Source organism: Symphalangus syndactylus, chromosome 15 (genome assembly GCF_028878055.3).
Source record: "Symphalangus syndactylus isolate Jambi chromosome 15, NHGRI_mSymSyn1-v2.1_pri, whole genome shotgun sequence".
NCBI classification, from domain to species: domain Eukaryota; kingdom Metazoa; phylum Chordata; class Mammalia; order Primates; family Hylobatidae; genus Symphalangus; species Symphalangus syndactylus.
In genome coordinates, this window is record NC_072437.2 from 81342193 (window position 1) to 81364409 (window position 22217).

At 38.0% G+C, this 22217-nt stretch overlaps 1 protein-coding gene across 10 annotated transcripts in view; it reads left to right on the plus strand.

The window, feature by feature from the left end:
- LACC1 (laccase domain containing 1) overlaps positions 1-22217 on the plus strand; it is a 168444-nt gene that overhangs the window by 48979 nt on the left and 97248 nt on the right. For 9 of the 10 annotated variants that reach the window (XR_010116020.1, XR_010116021.1, XR_010116019.1 and 6 more), the window contains exons 7-8: positions 7092-7515; positions 12396-12586. The gene's annotated coding sequence lies outside the window, so the exon portion shown is untranslated. The remainder of the gene's footprint in view (positions 1-7091; positions 7516-12395; positions 12587-22217) is intronic. The other variant, XR_010116022.1, reaches the window with a different exon arrangement.

Genomic DNA, 22217 nt, shown 5'->3' on the forward strand with positions numbered 1-22217 from the left:
TTTTGTTATTGATTTTTAAATTTAATTTCACTGTGGTCAGAGAATATGTGTTATTTCAATCCTTTTAAATGTATGGTCTTGCAGGTTAAATTGTGTTCCCTCAAAATATATGTTTAAGTCCTAACCCCTCATACCTGTCAATGTGACGTTACTTGGAAATAAGGTCTTTGCGGATGCAGATGTAGTCAAGTTAAGATCAGGTCATACTGGATTAGGGTGGACCCTAATCCAATGACTGTTGTTCTTATGAGAAGAGAGAAATTTGGACACAGACACATACAGCAAGAATGCCATGTGATGGCAGAGGAAGAGATTGTAGTGACACACCTACAAAGCAAGGAACACTAAGGATTGCTGGTAACCACCAAAAGCTAGGAGAGAGGGCATGAAGCAGATTTTCCCTCAGGGCCTCCAGAAGAAACCAACCTTGCCAGTACCTTGATTTTAGACTTCTAGCCTTTAGAACTAGAAGATAACAAATTTATGTTGTTTTAAAGTCACCTAGTTTATGGTATTTTGTTATGGTGGCCCTCAGGAAATGAATATACCTGGTAAATGTTCCATGTGCATTTGTTAAAAAAAAAATGTGTGCAGATGTTCCTCCTTAACTTATGATGGCTTTACGTCCCAATAGACCTATTGTAAGTTAAAAATATATTAAGTTGAAAATGCATTTAATTCACCTAACCTGTCTTAAATGCTCTCAAGACACTTACATATGACCACAGTTGGGAAAATCATCTGGCAACAGAGTATGCTGTAGAGTATTGATTGTTTATTCTTGTGATCTTGTGACTGACTGGGAGCTTTGGCTTGCTGCTGCTGCCCAGTATTGAGAGAGTATAGTACCACATATCACTAGCCTGAGAAAACATAAAAATTCAAAATTCGAAGTAGAGTTTCTACTGAATGTATATGGCTTTTGCATCATCTTAAAGTTGAAAAACTGTAACTCATACCATTGTTAAGTCAGGGACCACCTGTATTCTGTGAATGTTGGATGGAGTCTTCTAAAAGATTAGTTAGGTCAGGTTTGTTGATAGTGCTGTTTGAGTCTTCTATGTATTTCATGATTTTTCATCCACTTTCAATTATTGACAGAAGGGTGTTGAAATCTTCAATTTTCACAGTGCATTTATTTATTTCTTTTTCCAGTATTATCAGTTTTTGCTTCATGTATTTTGAAGCTCTCTGATAATAGGTGCAAAAACATTTAGAATTGTCATGTCTTCTTAATGAATTGCTTCCTTTATCATTAAAAATGACCCTTTTTATTCCAGCTTATTCTTTCCTTTGAAATGCACTTTATCTGATATTAATAAAACTATTCTAGATTTCTTTTAATGAGTGTTAGCATGGAATATCTTTTTTCAGTCTTTCACTTTTAACCCATCTGCTTTTTAAATTTAAAGTGGGTTTCTTATAGATAGCATGTAGTTATTTTTTGATGTTATCCAATCTGACAAATCTCTGCTTTTTATTTGGTGTGTTTAGATCAATTACATTTAATATAATTAGTGATTGTTGAGTTTAAATCTATGCTTTTTACCAGGTGCAGTGGCTCATGCCTATAATCTCAGCACTTTGGGAGGCTGAGGCGGGGGATAACTTGAGGCCAGGAGTTTGAGACCAGCCTGGGCAACATAGCAAGACACCTTCTCTACAAAAATAATACAATAAATAAATAAATACCTCTATGCTTTTTCTATTTATTTTTTATTAATGATCATACTAAATTACACATTTTGGAAACTTGACAATCACTACAAGAAATTTGGAAAAAGACATGTCTTTAAGTTAATTTCTTTTTTCTTTTTTTTCTTTGTTTTTTGAGACAGGGTCTCACTCTGTCACCCAGACTGGAGTACAGTGGTGTGATCTCGGCTCACTGCAACCTCTGCCTCCCAGGCTCAAGCGATTCTCCTGCCTCAGCCTTCTGAGTAGCTGGGATTACAGGTACGCACCACTACTGCCTGGCTAATTTTTGTATTTTTAGTAGCGACAGGATTTCACCATGTTGTCCAGGCTTTTGAACTCCTGACTTCAAATGATCCATCTGCCTCGGCCTCCCAAAGTGCTGGGATTACAGGTGTGAGCCACTGTGCTCAACCTTAAATTAATTTCTTTAATATAATTTTGACGTGTATTCTTTTACCCTTTGATTCTTCAAAGGATAAACTGTTTCGCAACTCATTATAGGAATAGTTAGATACATTTTTAGGATTTTTGTCAAATTTGGGAAAACCTTGATCAAATTAGTTTCATATATGATTTGTAAGATTTGGAAGAATTTTCTAAAGGACTAACCTCTAGTTCCAAACATTTCATATTGTTTTTCTTTGCTACTTGTGTATTTCCAGTGCCAAGTGCAATGTTCATATCACTATATGTCCTCTGGCCATGCATTATTTTGTCACAATTCTGAATGAATTGGTGTGGTGAGCATTTTATGAATATTTCTCCTATACCAGTGCAGCTAGCAATAACTTAACTATACATGGAAGTGACTATGAACTACATAAAATACCCCACTAAACCCAAACTAAATGAGTCCCCAACTCAACATTCTCTTAGAAGAACTCAAAAACCTGTTATACAAAATATTTCTAGGAAAGTGTGATGGAGAGAAGTTGGAATAGTCTTAATGGTTGCATTTAAAGCATTTTACTTTTTCAAACTTTATAAAAACACATGACTTGTAAATATATTATTGAGATACTAGAAACAGCCTGTGCAAGTGAGAGACCCTAAAGGTTAAGTTTCATTAGCTTCATGGTAAATCTACTCAAGGGATGATTATTGTAAGGGCAAGTCTGAAATTCTTAGTAAGTCCTAGAAGGAACATTTAGCACAGATTATTGATACTTATGTTTAGAATGTTAGGCACTTAGAACCAGTAGTTGTCAGCTACAGGCTTAAGTACCAATTCTGGGTCAACAGGAGAAGTCACCGACTTCCTCTGTTCTTTAGTGTTTTACTCTAGACCACGATCCCTTCTTCCCCTGCACATTCTCCCAGGAAGCTCATCTGCTCTCATCTATTTAATTGCCACATTTATGCTAATAATTCCCAAGTCTAGCCCAATCTCTCTCCAGAACTTTAGACATGTATGTTCCACTGTTCACTGATATTCCTGCATCAACTAGAACCTCTTATCTTTCTCTTCAACCTGCCCTCGCCACCCGTATTGACCAAAGAAAAATCCTAAGAATTATCCATGGCTTCTTACTCTCTGACCTCACCCTACCAACTGCTGAGCACAGTGCAAGGCACATAGTAGATGTGTACTAGACTTGAGGTATTATGTTATAATGTTATAATCATATCAATAACTAAGTCCTGTTGGAGTTCATTCTAAGTATTTCTAATCCACCACTCTCCAGTCCTACTATTCTCATCCAGGCTACCATGTTGTCTCATGTGGATGGATTATTGCAATACTCTTATCTCTACCTCCTATCTTACCCCCTCCCCTAAAATTCATTGTTCACATTGAAACCTGAATGTTTTTTGAAAATGGAACTCTTACTTAGGACACTCTTCTGATGATTATTCTTCAAAGCCTTCGTATTGTCCTGGGTATGAAGTTCTAACTTCTTTACCGCTCTTTCAAGGGCCTATACCAGGCCCAATCATACCTCTACTCTCATTTCTTACCACTTCTCTGAAATGAACTCTGTTCTGGCCACACTGAGTCTTTCAGTTCCTCAAATTGCCATGCACTCAGTTCCCAGACCCTTTCACTTCTAAATTTCAATTGAGCACCAATCATAATGACTCTATCACCTATTTTTTCCATGCCTCTCTCCCACTCCCGCATTGCTGCCAGTCTGTTTTTCATCACTTCTTTCTCTGCAATAACCTCCCAGTTGATCTCTTCTTGATCCTAGCTTGCGCCTTTCAATTCCTTCTTCACTCTGCCAGCAGAATGACCTTTCAGAAACAAACATTTTATCTTATCCCTCCTTTCCTTAAACACATTAATGGTATGTATCCCTACAACTTTTAGGAGAAAAATAAAACGTCTTAATACATAGAGTCCTTTGTGATTTGGTTTCTGCCCATCTAGATCACTAGTTTCATCTTTTACCCCTCTCTCATACAGATCATTTCCCAAATTGAGATCCTCCAGTTTTCTAAACATCATGCACTTTCCTACCTCTGGGCTATGCCACGTACAGTTTCCTTTGTGCTTTTATAGTATCTTTATCACACATTTATCTTTCCAACTAGATCACACACTTGTAGGGTTGTTTCTTTATATTTTTATATGTTTTCTACAATAGCCATTTATTATTTTTACATTCTAACAAAATAAAATAATTGTGGGGGGGGGCTGTCCATTGAGGAAATTGGATATCCATTGAGGGAATTTAGCTGTAGAAGAGAAAAATGTGGTGAGATGAGACAGGCAACAAGATGGGTGGTGGGTCACAACACCTGTTTTCAAACATCCAAGGGCTTTCTTGGAAGGGTTTAGATGTCCATCTGGTATAGATTTCAGGGGAACAGATTTCCTCTTAGTGTAATAAAGTTGAACAGAGTTGTCTGAAGAGGGAATGGACTGCTGAGTCAATAGGAGGTGAATGAATCACTTCTGGGTTTGTTTAGTGGAAGGGCTCTCCCTGATACAGGGAGATTTCTGTTGAAAGAGGGAATTCAGCCTCTTCTGGAAGGTTGGCTCAAGTGGTCTGTGAGGTCTCTTCTATCCTTTGAATTTCACCATTACAAAAATAATGTAATAGCTTTCCACCCTTATACCCTGAAAACAGATTGATTTAACACTATTTAGAGGGTTCTGGTATAGCTAGAGGAGCACAGGCCCCTCTCAGAATTCAGTGTTAGTCATATCTTTGGTAAGAACTGTTTGATAGAGCCCTTTTCCTTCTTTGTGTTGTTCATCTTTTTTTCTCATAAGTATCCCATTCCTGATGGCCAACACATGACAGAATAGTAGTAAATGAATAACTTTCTATGTGTTAGGACACAACACCTTACTCTGTCCTATATTATGTTTCTCTTTGTGCTTGAATTATCTACCCAATTAGAATGTAAACTATGCCTTAAATTTGTATGCTCCCCCATGCAGCTTTAAATATGGAATTATGGAATTCTTACTAAAGATTATATTTATCTGTAGTAATAATTCCATATATAAATTAAACTGAATTGAATTTAGGCAACAGGAAAACAGACCCAACAACTCCACCCTGAAATATTTTAGTGATCTATCAATCAAAGGGATTAAAAGAGATTTTAAAAACCCCATGAACATGGAACCTCAGTATAATCTGGCATACACAAAAGTAGTTTCTGAAATGTGGCAAATCGCCAGTCCTGGCAAATTGGGAAGGTAGGTATGCCAGTTACAGACTGAGAAGTTGAACAGCACCATGGAGAATTTGGAGCAATAACACAGGTTGAATGCCTTTGTCCTGATTTAGCATCAGGTGGTCCTCACCAGAATCAGACAGGCAGATTCCCTGGGATTCAGGGAATATTATAATCCCAGGGAATTCAGTCCATTGTTAATGTTGGTCAGGAATCATACACAGTATGAGTTAAGAAATACCAGACTTCATAAAGCAAGAATGTTTCTATCTCTTTGTGGGCACCTGAAAATTGAATTGTCTGCCAACGGGAAGGAAAACAGCAACCAGATTCCTCAAGAGAAGGGGAGAGGCTTTGGTTTCTCTTTACTTGCACACTTTTCTGTAGGTAGTAAAACTATAAGCATCAGTCCCTTGGTCTTAACTGCAAAGTATCCCAGAGTATCGACCAGGGAGCTGTTGATCTGCAAATCCTCCATCTTCTCCCAGACTTACTGCATTTGAAGGCCCCCCGAGGGGCAGCATCTTGTTTGAAGCTTAAAATAATTGCTTATCTTTATAGAGGCAGAGAGTCTGAGGGAGAGAATAATGAAATAAAGACTAGTGGAAGCAGAAAAAGAAGGAAGTGTTTTGGATGGGGAAGGGAGAGAGAGCTTGAAGCTTAGGAACAAATTGAGCAGTTTGGAGAGTAACCTTTTTCTCAAAAATCCAATTGAAAGTGTTCACAAGTCTGTACATCTAACCATGTTGGCTGGTTTGCAGCAGCAGAGATGATGACAAGACTGTGTGACTCCTGGATGGAGGAAAGACATTCTTGTGGTGTGTCCCAAGAGACCTTCTGCCTTCCAGCTGACAAATCGTCTGTGTTTCAAAAAATTTCTGCTTCCAATCAAGACTGAAACTGAGAAATTTTCCTGACAAGAGTGGAAGTTGTAGCATGTACAGCCTGTTAGATTTGCTTCCTTTGTTTGGTGAGAAATAAAATCACACTCCACCAACAAATTGGAATGCCTAGGATATTCTTTCTCTCACTCCCTCACACATACACCTGCCTCCCCTTTGCCCCACGTGCATGCATGTATGTGCACACATCTACCTTACTACTTTAGAGCCAGGTCTAATAGTGATAGACATAATCTCTATCAGTCTGTCTATCTGTCTATTATCTATCTATCTATCTATCTATCTATCTATCTATCTATCTAATCTATCTATCTATCCATTCCTGTCACTGTCTCTGTCTCTGTCTCTTTCCAATAGTTCCTAGATTATGGCTAAATTTCCCCCCACATTTGGTAGGACAAAGACTTTTTACCATTAAGGATTTTTTTTTTAATGTGCCTGCTACCAGTCATAAAGGAAATATCAAAAGGTCATTCCAAACAATTTTTTGGACAGAGGTTTACTGCTTAAATAGATGAAATAACTGATAATTTATCACAATAGCTAATTTGAAGGGGATAACTGGCACCTGGAAGTACAGAGTTGCTGTGTTGATAAAAACAAAAGCAGCTGCCTTACTTTGTAATTACAGCTGATGTTAGAGGTTTTTTCTATTGTGAAGTTGTTGCCAAGGCAATAGCTTGGCAATCTTCTACACAAATGCTTTTCACATTAATCTACACAGGCTTCACAGATGTTAATTTTTGTAACACACCTATGCATTCCAGAAGAGCAAAATATGTTTTTTAAAATCTGTTTTATATGGTAGGAAAAGAACATTAGAAAACAAGTTTTTCTGGCCTCCTCTCTCGCTTCCAGGACACACTCACAGTGACCATCATGGATTTTGAAATGGCCTCCAGACCTTAGCCCAGGACTGCGGGGAAAAGAGGGCAGGAAACCCAAAGGGAATCCACACGACAAACCAGATCAAGGACACGGCTAACGGTCAGAGTTGGAAGTTCTGCTGCTGAGACAAGGCGGAAGCCAGGAGGCAGAAACCCAAGAGGAACTAAAGCCAGAAGTCACAGTTAGCAAAAATTAGGGCCAAAGCACAAGACAAGAATCAAAGGAGCGATCACTGTTGAGCAAAACAGTCCAGTGTCAGCATTCAGACACTGCCCTCAATGCAATTTCTGAACACTCTTGGTGCAGCAATGCTTCTTTAACCCCAACTTGAGGCAGCTCATGTAGAAAGCATGTATTGCTGGGCTTTGGGAGTGTGATTAATCTTGGAGGCAAGGTGCGTGGTTAAAATTTTCACCCATCTTACACTGTGAAGAGACAGAATAAAGTAGTAACATTGAGGCAGGGACTGGACCAGGGTGGGTGAGTGAGGTGCTTCAAGTACAAAACTTCAGGAGGCATTTACTCTTCAGGTCATATGAATGTGGAGCCACTGAGGCTCAGAGAGGGGAGGGGCCCTTCACACCCCAGGCAGGGCAGCTTTGGACCTGACATCTGGTGCTCTGTGTCTCGTTGATGTTAGGCTATGAGTTCATTTTGAATCAGAGTCTGTGGCGCTCATGGTGTTTCTTGAAAAAGAAAAACAACATTATTAATATTTAGCTACTCCCTGGCATTTACTAATGTAGGATGGATAAAAATAAACTCCCAAACTGGTGAAATAGAAAAATTTTGGTTAACACCAAAGTAAAGACATTTTTTTTTCATATTCTTTTGCCGGCCAGGAAGTTCTAAATACCTTCCCAAGTGTATTTGCTGCAAAAAGAACAGAGAGGAAATAAATTATTGTGTGACTCCAGCAAACACTTGCCAAATGAATAGACAATGAATTAGAATTGGCAAAAGGGAGAATGGAACTCACATGAACTCAGTCTCCTTTATTTTAGTTTCATTTAGTGGTTAAAGTCATACATTTGTTTATTTTATATACAATTTTTACACCTTTTTACAAAGGCTTTAAATGGTATCTATATTAATTCCCACAAACTTTTCCTCTGAAACATCATTTAAATCACTCTGGCTGACTCTGCTCTCAACCAGACAAGATGTTAAGGAAAGACAAGAACAACAACAACAAAATGGTGTGAAACTTTATCCAACCATGGCTTAAAAGGACTTATTGGTTAATTTGGATTTGGGTTGATTGTCAGGATGGCCTTGAAATTCATATTCTAAATTTAAATAGGAATTTCTTCAATTTTCCATTCAAGAAGTGATTCTCTTTCTTTTGTTCCACTAGGCTGTACAGATTGTATTCTCTGTTTCTGAGGCTGTCATCTGTTAGCAGGATTTATAGTTGCTGACAACTTGCTTTAATAATTCACAAGGAATAGAATCTATTTTGTGCTCTCCATTTTCTCAGTCAGTTCAGTGATGCAGACAGATTAAAAACATGCTTTTTGTCAGTGAAATAAATTGAGAGGACACAGAGAAACCTAGGAGGAGTAATACTGACTAAGATACCACTGCGAAATGTTTTCCCACCAGTACACAACTAGATAAAACCAGAAACAGGCCAGGCTCTGTCGTGAACCCTTGAATCTGGCAAGCCTGGTACTGAAGTTAAGCCTGCTCTCTGGGCATACCCCAAACTGTTGAGCTAATTTATATAGGCAGCTGAATGTACTGGCTTTCAAGTTTTAGGGAAGGGAAATCATTTTAAGGACAAAATGAAATTCGAAATTCACACACAATTTATAAGCTGTGGCATTTTCTTTTTGTGAATTATGGTAGTAAAATGTGTAACTAGCACCTATTATGTATTGTTTATATAGTTATCTGATAAAGAAGATGCCTTTATTTCTGAGTAGCATCAGACAGCAGGGCAGGAAAGAGAGGGCTGCCTGGCCATAAATTCTACGCCTCCCTGGGTCATGCTGTTGCTTCATGTTTCTTTAATATTAAATGTAACAAGTTCTGCATCAGGCTCAAATCCCATCTGGCCTCAGCCCAGAAGAGGCCCGGGGCCTGTCAGGCCTTACAGTGTCCTGACTTTGTTGATAGATTCTGCTCACTGAAATTCAGCAGTGGAGGAAGAAGGTGCCTCCTCCTTGCAGCCTGTTCCTCTCCCTAAGCAAACAAGACTGTGGCTCAACGGCAATGTAGACCATGGTGTCCACAGCCAATTTCAATACTTAGCTCCTTCCTGAAGCCAATCACCAGACCCACACCACAGGGTGGACACACCCTTCTGGGTAAAGAATGTATTTATTTAGGTTCATGCAGAAGCTAAAGAAGAATGAATAGGGCAGATGAGAAAATCCTATAATGGACCTTGCAAGTGAACTGAGAGCTGTTTGGTGAATCTGGCTGACCACTTCAGCTCACCAGTATGCACACATAACGCCCTTTCAGACTTTGGCATTCCTTGAATTTTCAGTTTGATTTTGGCACTAGCTGTTTTCATAGGTATTTTTTCTTATTCTTCACATATTTCATGCTATTATGAAAAGTAAGTGTGTTTTGGCTAGACATCCTAGCAAAAAAAAAAAAAAAAAGATGGTTTCGAAGGTATTATCTTCAAAAGAATATTACAAATCACTATCCGGAAGTCAGCTGGCATCTGATATATCTTTATTTGTCTACATATGTAAATGTACATAGATATATAGGTGAACAGTTATGAATATAAAATATTAACCAAATTTATATGTGGTTTTCTTTAGGTAACTGCAGATAAAAACTGCAGTTCCACTTGGCTTTTGTAACAAGTTGGCATCTAGTTTTTCATCTAATTGGTAAATGTACATAATTTAAAAATAGCTTAATTTTTTTTCTTAGTTTTCTTTAAAATGTGAATTGAAGTTGGAGTAAAATATCACTGGAGGCCCAGACGTTTCCTGAAGTTTAATAGAATAACCCTTTGGTGCTTGGAGCCATAACTTTACCATCTGAACTGCTCCAGAAATTCCAGTCACCAAACTCTGATATTTTTTTCACTCCTTCATCACATTTTAAACTTGTAGTGGACCTAAAAGTGTTTCCAGTTCACCCTTGCAACTTTGCCCCAAGCTGAAGAAAGAATTTACCCCAAAATGTGCTTTTATAACAACAGCATTTTTCCAGCCCTTGCCTCACAAAGGTGATGTCTCTTGAAACTATTATGGCTTCAATATGCAAGGGATGTGGTCTCGGCTTCACCATAGCAGCTCCTGGGAGCAACCAACTCTCCCAGGTTTATGCCACATAAACACACACCCAAATACTCCAGTTCAATTTATTTTTCCTCATGCCGTTACTCCTAAATATGAATTCTTCCAGGGCTGGGCAAACTAATTTCTAAGGCTGTTTTCTTTTATTTTCTTCTCTTTCTTTCTCTTTCTTTCTTTCTTTCTTTCTTTCTTTCTTTCTTTCTTTCTTTCTTTCTTTCTTTCTTTTTCTTTCTTTTTTTTTTCTTTCTTTCTTTTTCTTTCTTTCTTTTCTTTCTTTCCTGCCTGCCTGCATTTCTCTCTCTCTTTCTTTCTCTCTCTCCCCTCCCTCCCTCCCTCCCACTCTTCCTTCCTTCCTTCCTTCTTTCCTTCCTCCAAATATCTACAATTCTTTTGATGGCATCCAAAAAATGAATGATTTTGAGGTATCTGGTTATGACTTCTATAGACCTTTATATTCTGGCTTTGAACTAGAAAAAGACAAACAGGAGGGAAGGAAGAAAGAAGAGAGCAACAAAAAACACACAAAAATCCCTCCAATCTATCAGTGAAATTGTACCCTCAAATAACATTCTATAAATTATCTTTGGTTATTTTGATAGGAGTTATAATCAGTTTTAATTTACTCATTCAAAATTCAACAATATTTGTTGAGAATCTACCTACCACATGCCAAATAGATAAGTTATTAGCCCTCATGGTGTCTAGTTTTACTTAGCGTAGATATTTAATAAATGAGAGAAAAAATTAAGTAAAATAATTTCACATAATGACACATACTTGTAATGAGCTCTACCATAACCTTCCCAGACACCCCTTCAGGTATGATGTTCTTATTTTCCCGGTCACTAGGAATGCTATCTGTAGACAGCCTTCACCTCTCAGACCCTGTGATGGTTAACTTGATGGGTCAACTTGACTGGATTAAAGAATACCTAGACAGCTGGTAAAGCTTTATTTCCGGGTATGTCTGTAGAGCTGTTTCAGGAGGAGATTGGCATTTGAATCAATAGACTGAGTAGGAAGATCTTTCCTCACCCAGTGTGTGTGGCACCATCCAATCCACTGAAGGCCTGGATAGAACAAAAAGGCAGAGGAAAGCTGAATTTGCTCTTTCTTCTGGAGCAGGGAAACTTGTCTTCTCCTGCCCTTGGACATTAGAACTTCAGGTTCTCTGGTCTTTGAGAGAACCAGCTTCCCTGGTTCTCCAGCTTGCAAATGACCTATCATGAAACTTCTCAGCTTCAATAATCATGTGAGCCAATTTTCATAATAAATCCTCTATCTATCTATCTATCTATCTATCTATCTATCTATCTATCCATCCATCCTATTGACTCTGTTTCCTTGGAGAACCCTGGGTGACATACTTTTCTTTGGGAATTGCCTTACCTGAAGAGAGTTATCCTGCCAAAGGTCATGTTTCCTACCTATAGGATAGTCATTTCCAATAACTGGACCCCCTTAACCCAGCTCAGGACAACTCTGAAGGTCGATTCCATCTTTTGGTAGGATTAGCTCTGGTCCTTGTTGGGACCACATCACAACCCTACTTCTCCCTCTGCCTAATAATCCTGTTTCTATCCTTTCCATCAGTGAGGACCAAGAGGACTCCCTAACAAACTTTCTACTTATTAATCTTTACTTCAGTCTACTTCTTGGGAGTCCTGACCTGCAGCAGTTAGTACTAGCAGAATATCAAGGAAACAGACACTGATTTAGCATTTAGGGGCTGGATGACCTGCTGCCTAGCTAGGAGTAAAGACACCATCACTGGTGGTAGAGATTAGTACTATGCATGAGCCCAACAGAAATCAGCATGGCCAGCAGCAGGGACCAATGCCGAGTCTCCAGTACAGCACCAACCCTCCAGGATGCCAGCCAGTCACTTGGTGGCAAGTTAAACATATTAGACATTTTCCACCCTGGAAAGAGTAGTGGCTTATTTTGATAGAAATAGAAATATACTTGGGGAATATATGTAAAAGTTTGTCTTTCCTTTCTACAGAGCTTCAACCAGCACTACTACTTGAGGACCTATGCAGTGTTTGTCTGTGAGCATGGAATGACTGATACTGGCATCAGAGTTAGGAATCCACTTTCAAGGAAAAGGGATGCAGTAGTGGGCACATGACTAAGAAGTCCACCAATCCTCTCATATACTGCACCACCAGAAGCTGCTGGATTAGCAGAGCAAAGGTATGTTCAAAGAACAGCTGAAGCAGGAGCTTTGAGATTATACTTTGTGGGGATGGGTGTCATTACCTAGGGTGCGGTGCTTACTAGTAATCAATGAATTTAATGCAGTGCTACATCCCCACTAGATAGAATACATGGGTCCTGGAATTAAGGGGCAGAGGCATGAATGGTCCTTCATCTCTCCCAGTTACCTGCTTGCGGGATGTGTCTTCCTTTCCTGGCATCTCTGGGTTCTGTGGGTTTAGTGGTCCTGGTTCCCAGAGAGGAAATGCTTTCACCAGAGGACACAGCAGGAATCTTACGAAACTATAAGCTGAAGCTGACTCTTGGGCACTTTGAGATCTTTGTGCTAAGGGACTGACAGGCAGGAAGGGGATGCTTCCTGGCATCATTAGGACATTGGGCTACTATTATACAATGGAGACAGGGAAGAATACGTATGGCACCCACATTATCTATTTAGGTGCCTCTTGTTATTCCTTTGCCCAAGTTTGACAATAGTAGACAAGTGCAAAAGCCATAATCAGAGAAGGACATGGTGACTGAGAGCTCAGACCCCACAGGATAAGCGTCTGGTTCATGTTACCAGGCAAGACAAATAAACCCGTGGAGTTTCTAGGTGAGTTTAGGGAGCATATAGAATGGAGAGTAGAGGAGGGAGAATGTGATCCCAAGACTGACTGCAGTGGCCAGAGATGTATTTTATTCCACTGAACCTCAATAAGTTTCATTGAGAATCAGATGCCCCAGCATCCTAACTAAGCTGCCTCCAGAATTTATACAAAGAAGTGGATTCAAAGGGTGGACTCTGGTGAGATGCTGCCCATATTCCTATTCAGTACCAAAAATCTTACTCCTCAAGAGGTTGAGAGTGTTGCAAACAGACAGTTTTAGCTTTCAGGGGTCTTTGGAAATTGTCTCAACTTAAGAGCTGCTGTGCCTTCTTGGGGCAGCTAGCATTCAATGTTGGGAGTATAAAGACTTGTCTCCTCATTTTGAAACTTGGTATATTCTAAAAAGCCATTCTAGCTTCAGAACTCCCTGTGGGGCTGGCTGAGGTCTTTGTTGAGACTGCAGTTGTAGCCTAATTTCTCCCTTTTCCCAGCATTCTTATTTTCCTTCCCTTTTTCAGGTGTTGATCAAGAGCACCTCTAATAACTTCTTCCATGCAAAACCACTACTCACTCTCTGGTTCCCTGGGCATCCACCTGCAACAGTACTATAAAAATATATAAAATAACAAAATGAAATAGAAGATCAGATACAAGGCGAGGCTACTCTAGTTATGATGATCAGATAAGTCTCCTCTAAGGAGCTGAGATGTGAATGATGAGAAAGATCACAGAAAGATCTGGGGGAGTAGCATGTACCATTCCAGACAGAAATATGAAGGCCCTGAGGTGACAATGAGCTTAACATGTTCCAGAAAAAGAAAGGTCAGTGTAACTCAGGCATGACAAATGAGAATGAGGCTGATGGAAACAGTGGCCAGATCATGGAATTTGAACTTTATTCTAAATGCAATAAGGAGTTACTAGAAGTTATTAAATATACCACTTTGACTTACAGGAGTACTAAATGACTTACAGGAGTTTGAAGAGTAGAATCAGAGACAATCATTATAGTTATTATATATATTGTTATGAGACTATATAATAGTCCCACCCCAGGAAAGAGATGGGTTGTGATGGCGACAGGTGGTTGACTTTTGGTATTTATTTTGGAGGTGAATCCAAAAGGATTTGTGATGCATTACAATGTAGGACAATGAAAAGAGAATAATTAAAGATGACCCCTAGGTTAGGCCTGAGCAAGGAGCAGTACCACTAGTAGGGAAAGAAAAGAGGAGCATAGTTGGAAGCAGAGGATCTAAAGCTACCGAAGGACAGTGTACAAAGTTTCCAGAGAAAAAGAACAGATTAGAGAGCTAGATTACCTTTTTAATTAGGTAGTGAATTCAACTTTTTTAACCCCTTCAGTCTCTCTTTGTCTCAGTTTCTCTGCTTTCCATTCTTTCCTAGGCCACAATGAGATCTGATAGACCTCAATATCTGTAATTATAAGCTAGTTTACATTTCTCAGAGATTCTGCATTTTCAGCAGTCTCTCAGGTAACAATGAGGCTGTGGTCTGAGGACATTTTATGTAGCAAGGTTCCAGTGAAAATAACATCACTGGGTCAGATAGACCTGACTTTGAATTGCTTCCCAGCCAATTATTAGTTGAGTAATATTGGAGAAGTTTAAATCTTCTCTGAGTTTAATTTCTTGTAAAAGTAGGAATAATATACCTGCCTCATAAAGTTACCAGGAGAATTAAATGATGTCATGTCTCTAAAGCATAAAGCAAATAACCCAGCTTCTTACTCACAATGGGGCTAACTAATTTAGTCTCCCTCCCTCCCTCTCTCAAACAGACTATACGTTTACAGATTATATTAGAATCTTAAAAAATCATTGCAAGACCTTAGGCATCCAGAGAATTAACATGTACAGTTTTGACTATTACCAAGTAATTCCAGTGGTCCACATAATGTAACAGTTTGAATTTTGCCAAGGTGCACATTGAAATCCTACATACTGAGAAGAGGCTGGTTTGCAGGAGTGAGTAATTTATCAGGGGTATAGCCTATCCAGTGACAAGCATCCTCATCTCAGCCTGACTTTATGGTTCTTAGCTCATCTTTCCATCTGCATGCCTTTTGTGAAACAAGAAAACCTCTGTATCTTACGGAAAATGTCTCTGCTAAACAAAGGAACAAACACAAAAACAAAAACTAAACTAAAACCAATTAGCAAATTGTGTTGGCATAGAAGTGAAGAAAAAGTTAAAAAAAAACCAAAGAAACAGATGATATACAGAAAAACAGGAGTTTGGGATAAATTATGGAGTGGGAATGCCACATTGGCAGTGGCTTGGATCCATGCTATGAATCCTTTTACCACGTGCTCTATAAGGAAATAAAGAAAGCTAATTCACAAATGGTTTCAATAAGTTTTCCAGACAGAATTTGTATTATTAGCCTTATAAATGAGTCTAGCCCTCTATTTATAGAATTCTAAAGGTCTTAAGGGGTTAATTAAAAGCTTTTAGTAATACTTGACTGAACTTTATGGGAGAAATTCTGTGCTATAATGGTATCTGTGATTTGGGGAATTTGTACATGTCTCAGGGTGTATCTCTTAAGAATTTCAGGGTCTCTTGTAATTATTTTTAATACTACCACATTGTTCTTGTTGTATAGCAAATTGCAAAATGCAAATTATTAAACCATCATGGCAGTAATCACATTGTAAAGAAATAACTTGCATATTTAATTTCCAGTTTTACAATAAGGCTATAGCATTTGCCAGTAAATATTCAATACCATTGTACACAAGCACCATACTACAAAGTACTTGGACAAATAAGACTCACCTGAGGAATGGAAAATACTGGCTCCATGATGGAAATGTAACCTTGAGACTTGGGAGGGTAAATTATCTTGGGGCAATAGCAATGTTCCTATGACTGGCAGAAGGTCATAATACTGGTGCATTTAAACAGCGGTTAGTCCCCCAGTAGTCATCTAGAGAGACAAGAGAGAGAAATCACTTATTTTGATACTAAAAGCACAGAGCTAGCTCTAAAGTATCTGACATATCCTAGTCCTGATCAGCAAATCTCAGCACTTTTGCTTGGTGTGAAGTCATTTAATTTTGACTGGGTACTCCCTGTAGTAGGTAAGGCTAAGACATCCAACGATAAATGTATTTCCACAAAAAATGATTTTTATACTCTCATTCATGAAACACGCAGTCTCATTTTCCTAAGGCTCCAAGCACTGTCAACACCGTGTTCCTTTCATTTGAACTCTGAAGTCCTTGTAGGAATAATGATCTCACATTCCTTTGTTGTTTAAAGAGTATGAATTCCGTGGACAATCCTCAGACGAATTAGTTAGATGAAATCTGGTATTTTCTGGAGCAGGTTAAGGGGAGTGAACCACAGGATTGATAAAATTCAACCGGACGCCAGTTCCTTTGTATTATTTTCTGGCACCCTTATTTAAAATGCAAATACCCAGAGAGGGTAATACATTAAAGAGCATTAAGGAGTAAATACATGGGTGGTGAGGAAGAGAACCCAGTGTCTTCAACAAAATTCCATAGGAAGAGTCCCTATCTTTTACTTGGTTTAATGAGATTTGAAATGAGATAAGTTCGAATATGAGACCTGCTACTCTTTAGCTCCTTGCAGCAATTACTTAACCTCCCATAGTCTGTTTCCCATGAAAGTAAAACAGTGATAATTGTTACAGCATAGTAGCATTGAAGGGAGGAATTGATTAGATGACATATGCAAAAGACACAGAAGAGAGCTTGGCAGATGGGAAAAATTTAACAAAAGTTTATTTTTCTCTTTTGATTAAAAGTACTTGAATATCACATTACATTTTCCCTCCCCACTTCACTAGGGCAACACCAGTGGATAGGCACCCCCGCTCAGGAGACCAGGAAATCTCCCCTAATAGGACTTCCACGTGAATTATTGAACAGTGAAGTTATTTAAAAGTTATTGAATTATAGAAAAGATTTTCAAGAATCAGTGGTGTTCTGTGGAAGTTATTAGGTGTAAGATAGGGACTCTTCCTATGGAATTTTGTTGAAGACATTGGGTTCTCTTTCTCACCACCCATATATTACTATCATTATTGAGATGGAGACTTGCTCTGTAGTCACCCAGGCTGGAATGCAGTGGCACGATCTCAGTTCACTACAACCTCTGCCTCCTGGGTTCAAGCGATTCTCCAGCCTCAGCCTCCCAGGTAGCTGGAGTTTTGGGTGTGCACCACCATGCCTAGCTAATTTTTGTATATTTTTAGTAGAGATGGGGTTTCACCATGTTGGCTAGGCTGGTCTTGAACTCCTGACCTCAGGTGATCCACCCACCTTGGCCTCCCAAAGTGTTGGGATTACAGGCGTGAGCCACCTTGCCCATCCATATTATTTACTTCATTCAGATTTGTTATGCCAAGTAATTCAGAGTTTTCTTCAAGAGAAGAAATGTAGAGGATAAAATGTTAATACCTAAACAATTATCAGACTCATTATTGAGCAGGACTGGAGTAGCAACAGAAGGAAATCTATTTCTAATGTCCTATTCTGAAGAAGTATCTCATTTCTTTATATTTAGAATGCTTAAAAAGTTATTCTATCACAAAGGAAAACATAGTCCTACCATATGATTTACCAATTGTATTCCCAGGTATCTGCTAAAATGAATAGAAAACTTATTTTCACACAAAAACCTGCACACAAATGTTTATAGTAGCCAAAGGGGATCAGACTATGTCAGCCCAAAATATGCCACTTTGGCATAAGTATTATTTTGGGCTCAAGGCAATTATATGAGGAATTCTCTGACATCTCTCTTTCTGCCTAAAGCATGGCATAAATTTCCCTTTGTGAAGGCATCCTCCCTCTGCTCTCCCATGCCAGGAGGCGGTAAACAACTCTCATCACAAGAGACAGAAAGCTGGCATGAGATGTGTCTGCATAAGCAAACCTTACTAAAATAACACTTATCTTCCATTAGTTTCCCCCATATATTTACCTTTCTGTAATTGAATGTCCCTAGAAACTCAAATTGCTTTCCTTTGTTTTGTCACTTCTCCACACTTTATCACCCTTTGTTAAAGTGGTATATAAGTACTGGGTCTAACCACCTCTTTGGGTTTTCACGTATTTTGGGTGAAGCTCCTTTGTGCATGCAAAGTGAACCATATCTCCTATTAATCAGTCCTTCGTTCATTTAATTTGCAAGCCTTTTTCATTGAACCTAAGAAGGCAAAGAAAACTTTTTTCTCCTACTCTACATAGCTTTATTCATAATTACCCAAACTGAAGGCAACCAATGTGTTGTTCAATGGGGAAATGGATAAACAAACGATGGCATATTCATGTAATAAGCTATCATTCAATGATAAAAATAAATCAGCTATCAAGTCTCAAAAAGACATGAAGGAAACCTAGATCATATTGCAAGTAAAATAAACCAATCTAAAAGGATATATACTATATGATTCCAACTATACGACATTCTGGAAAAGACAAAATTATAGAGAGTAAAAAGATCAGAGGTTGTCATGGGTTTGATGGGGGATGGAGAAGGGGAGAGGAGGGATTTTTAGGGGATTTTTAGGGCAGGGACACTATTTTGTATAAAATTGTAATGGTAGATGATATCATGCATTTGTCAAAACTCAAAGAACTGTACAACACAAATAGTGAATCTTAAACTATAGACTTTAGTTGACAATAATGTATCAATATTGCTTCATTAATTGTACCACACAAATGCAAGATGTTAATAATCAGAAAACTGGGAATAAGGGAGGGTAGGTTGGAGAGAGGGTATATGGAAACTCTCTGTACTTTCTGCTTAATTTTTTTGTAAATCTAAACTGCTCTGAAAAAAATCTATTAATTAAAAAGTCATTTAAGGATATGTCATTCTTTATATGTCTTATTAAAATACAACAGATATAGGTAGAGAGAAAAGAAAGAATAAGAAAAGTGTAAAGCAAAGGGAGAGGCAGAAACATATAAGAATTATAAGATAAAGAAAATGAATTTGTGCCACCAGAAAAAAAAATTAGAAATTTAGAGAACCATCTTTTCTTTCTTTTTTTTCTCTTTTCTTCCTTTGCTCCTTTTTAGGGAATTGGAGTAGGAATGGGGATTTTAGCAAACTTAGAATGTGCAATAAGTTGATAGCATTGGAATTTTTAAAATAGTTTGTGCACTTTTCCTGAGAGCGTGCATTTTACTTATTGCTGATGGAAGGCTAGAGTGTCTGGCATGGTATATACTTATGAGATGATTAAGCAAAAGATGGTTTCTGGCAGGGGGTATGTGAAGAGGTATAATGTGACACTAGAAAAATCATGGGGCTGAACAATTGGGAACCTGCTCTCAGTTTGAAATCCAAGAAAAAACAGGCCTTACTAGGAGTACTGGAAATCAAAGGTAATGGTGATATGAGGCCTAGAGTAAGGCGAAGGGGCATAAAGTAGATGACGATATGTCCCCCAAATGAACTTTTCTTTTATATAGAGGTATAACATATATATAGGAGAGTGCATGAATCTTAATTGTACAGCTTGTTGAATTTTTATTTATGCATAGACCCGTGGATCCACAAACCAGTTCAAGATACAAAATATTTCCAGTACCTTAGAAGGCTTCCTTTTGCTCCTTCCCAGTCAATATCCCTGTCCTTAGAGGCAATCATTCTGATTTGTCACTAAATGTAAGTTTTGCCTGTAAATCTCATATAAATGGAATTGCACTATATGCACAACATTTGCGTCCAGCTTTTTTTACCCAACATATATCCGTGAGAGTCTATATTGTTTCATGTAATAACAGTGGGTTTTTAAAATTAGTATTCATATATTTTATTGTATGAAATACCATAGTTTATCCATTTTATTGCTGATAATCATTTGGGTTGTTTCCAGTATTTTTGCTTTAATGAATAAATTTGCTATGAACATTCTTTTATATGTCCTTTGGTGGTTATACACATCTATTTCTCTTGTGTCTTTACCAAGAAGTGGACATGCTGTGTCACAGGATAGGCACATAGATGTTGCCAAACATTTTTCCAAAGCAGTTTTACAATTTAAATTTTATAGCAACATATGAGGATTCCAGTTGCTCCATATCTTCAGCAACTTTTGCTAGTACTTGTCTTTTAAATTTAGTCATTACAGTGAGTGTAGAGTAGTAACCATTCTGGTTTTAGTTTGTATTTGCCCAATGGGTAATAAAATTGTGCATTTTTCCTGTATAATTATTGTTCATTTGGATATCCACTTTTGCAAAGTTCTTACTCAAGTCTTTTGCCAATTATTCAACTTGGATTTACTTCTTATTATTAATTTGTAGGAGTTCTTCATATATTCTAAATATAAGCCCTTTGTCAGATATTGCAACTATCTTTCTTTTCAGTCTGTGGCTTGCCTTTTCACCCTCTTATGTATCTTTTCATTAATAGAAGTTCTTAATTTTTATGAAATTTAATTTATTAATTTTTTGTTTTAAAAATAGTGCTTTTCTTACACTGCTTGGGTCTTATTCCAAGTTTTTAAACATATTACTCTCTTTTCTGTTTCTCAGCAACATTTATTGAAAATTCCAGTCTTTTCTCCCTAAATGAAGTGATGTTTTTGTTGTCTATCAGATGACTGTATATAACTGGGTCCTTTTCTCCATCCTACTTCATCTTATGCCATATTTATCTATCTTAATGCCAGTATCACACTGACTCAATTACAAAGCTTTATAAAAGCATTTGTAGCTTATTTTGGTGATTTTAGATAGTTTGCATTATCATATACATTTTACAATCAGTTCTAAGTAAACTCTTCTTTACAATTTTGTACCACTAAGTTGTAACTAGCACACTCTCTAATTTTTTATATATATTTTTTGGTCAAAGTTACATATGTACATAATTTAAATAATCAAATAGCACTATAAACCTTTAAATGAAAAAAGTAGTCCTTTACTCCTAAACCTCATTTCAAGAAGCAACCTTTTCAAGTCTTTTAGCATTCTTCTGGTATTTAATTTAATATTTCTCAATAATATAATTTTATTTCTTGATTTTCAGCTTTAGATGTTGTCTACTATGGAGCATAATTCAGTTCTCTTACATTTTCTCAACATAGATCACTTTTGTTAGGTCAATATTTGTTGGTTATATTATTATTATTATTTCCGTGTAAATATTCTTCCCAGCATTCTTCTTCTTCTTTTTTTTTTTTTTTTGAGATGGAGTTTTGCTTTTATTGCCCAAGCTGAAGTGCAATGGCTCGATCTCAGCTCACTGCAACCTCCACCTCCCGGGTACAAGCGATTCTCCTGGCTCAGCCTCCCAAGTAACTGGGATTACAGCTGTGTGCCACCATGCCCGGCTGATTTTGTATTTTTAGTAGAGATGGTGTTTCACCATATTGGTCAGGCTGGTCTCGAACTCCTGACCTCAAGTGATCCACCTACCTCGGCCTCCAAAAGTGCTGGGATTATAGGCATGAGCCACTGCACTCAGCCTTCACAGCATTCTTCTATACTTTTTTGTTTTCCCTAGAGATAATAATCACCTCCTTGCCCCCATTCATTTTGTTTTATATAATTTACTACCATTAATTCATTCTTGAGCTCTCCCAAAAATGTTTCCTTTGAATATATTAAATTACATCAGGAAACCTATCACATTTTTTTTTCTTGAAAATATCTCTCTCGTACCCCTCTATTCCCCCTCAAGTCTGGACTGACTGATCTGTAGGTCTACAGTGAGAGTTAGATTTTGCCAAAGAATCTGCCTTCATGTGTTAATTTATTTGTGCTGCTATAACAGAATACCACAGACTGGGTAATTTATAAGCAATAGAAATTTATTTCTCACAGTTATGGAAGCTAGGAAGTCCAAGATCAAGGCATCGGCAGGTTTTGTGTCTGGTGAGAGCTTCTCTCTGCTTCCAAGATGGTGCCTGTTGCTGCACTCTCTGGAGGGGAGGAATGTTGTGTCCTTACCTCATGGAAGGGCAAAAGAGGGAACTCACTCTCTTCAGCCCTTTCATA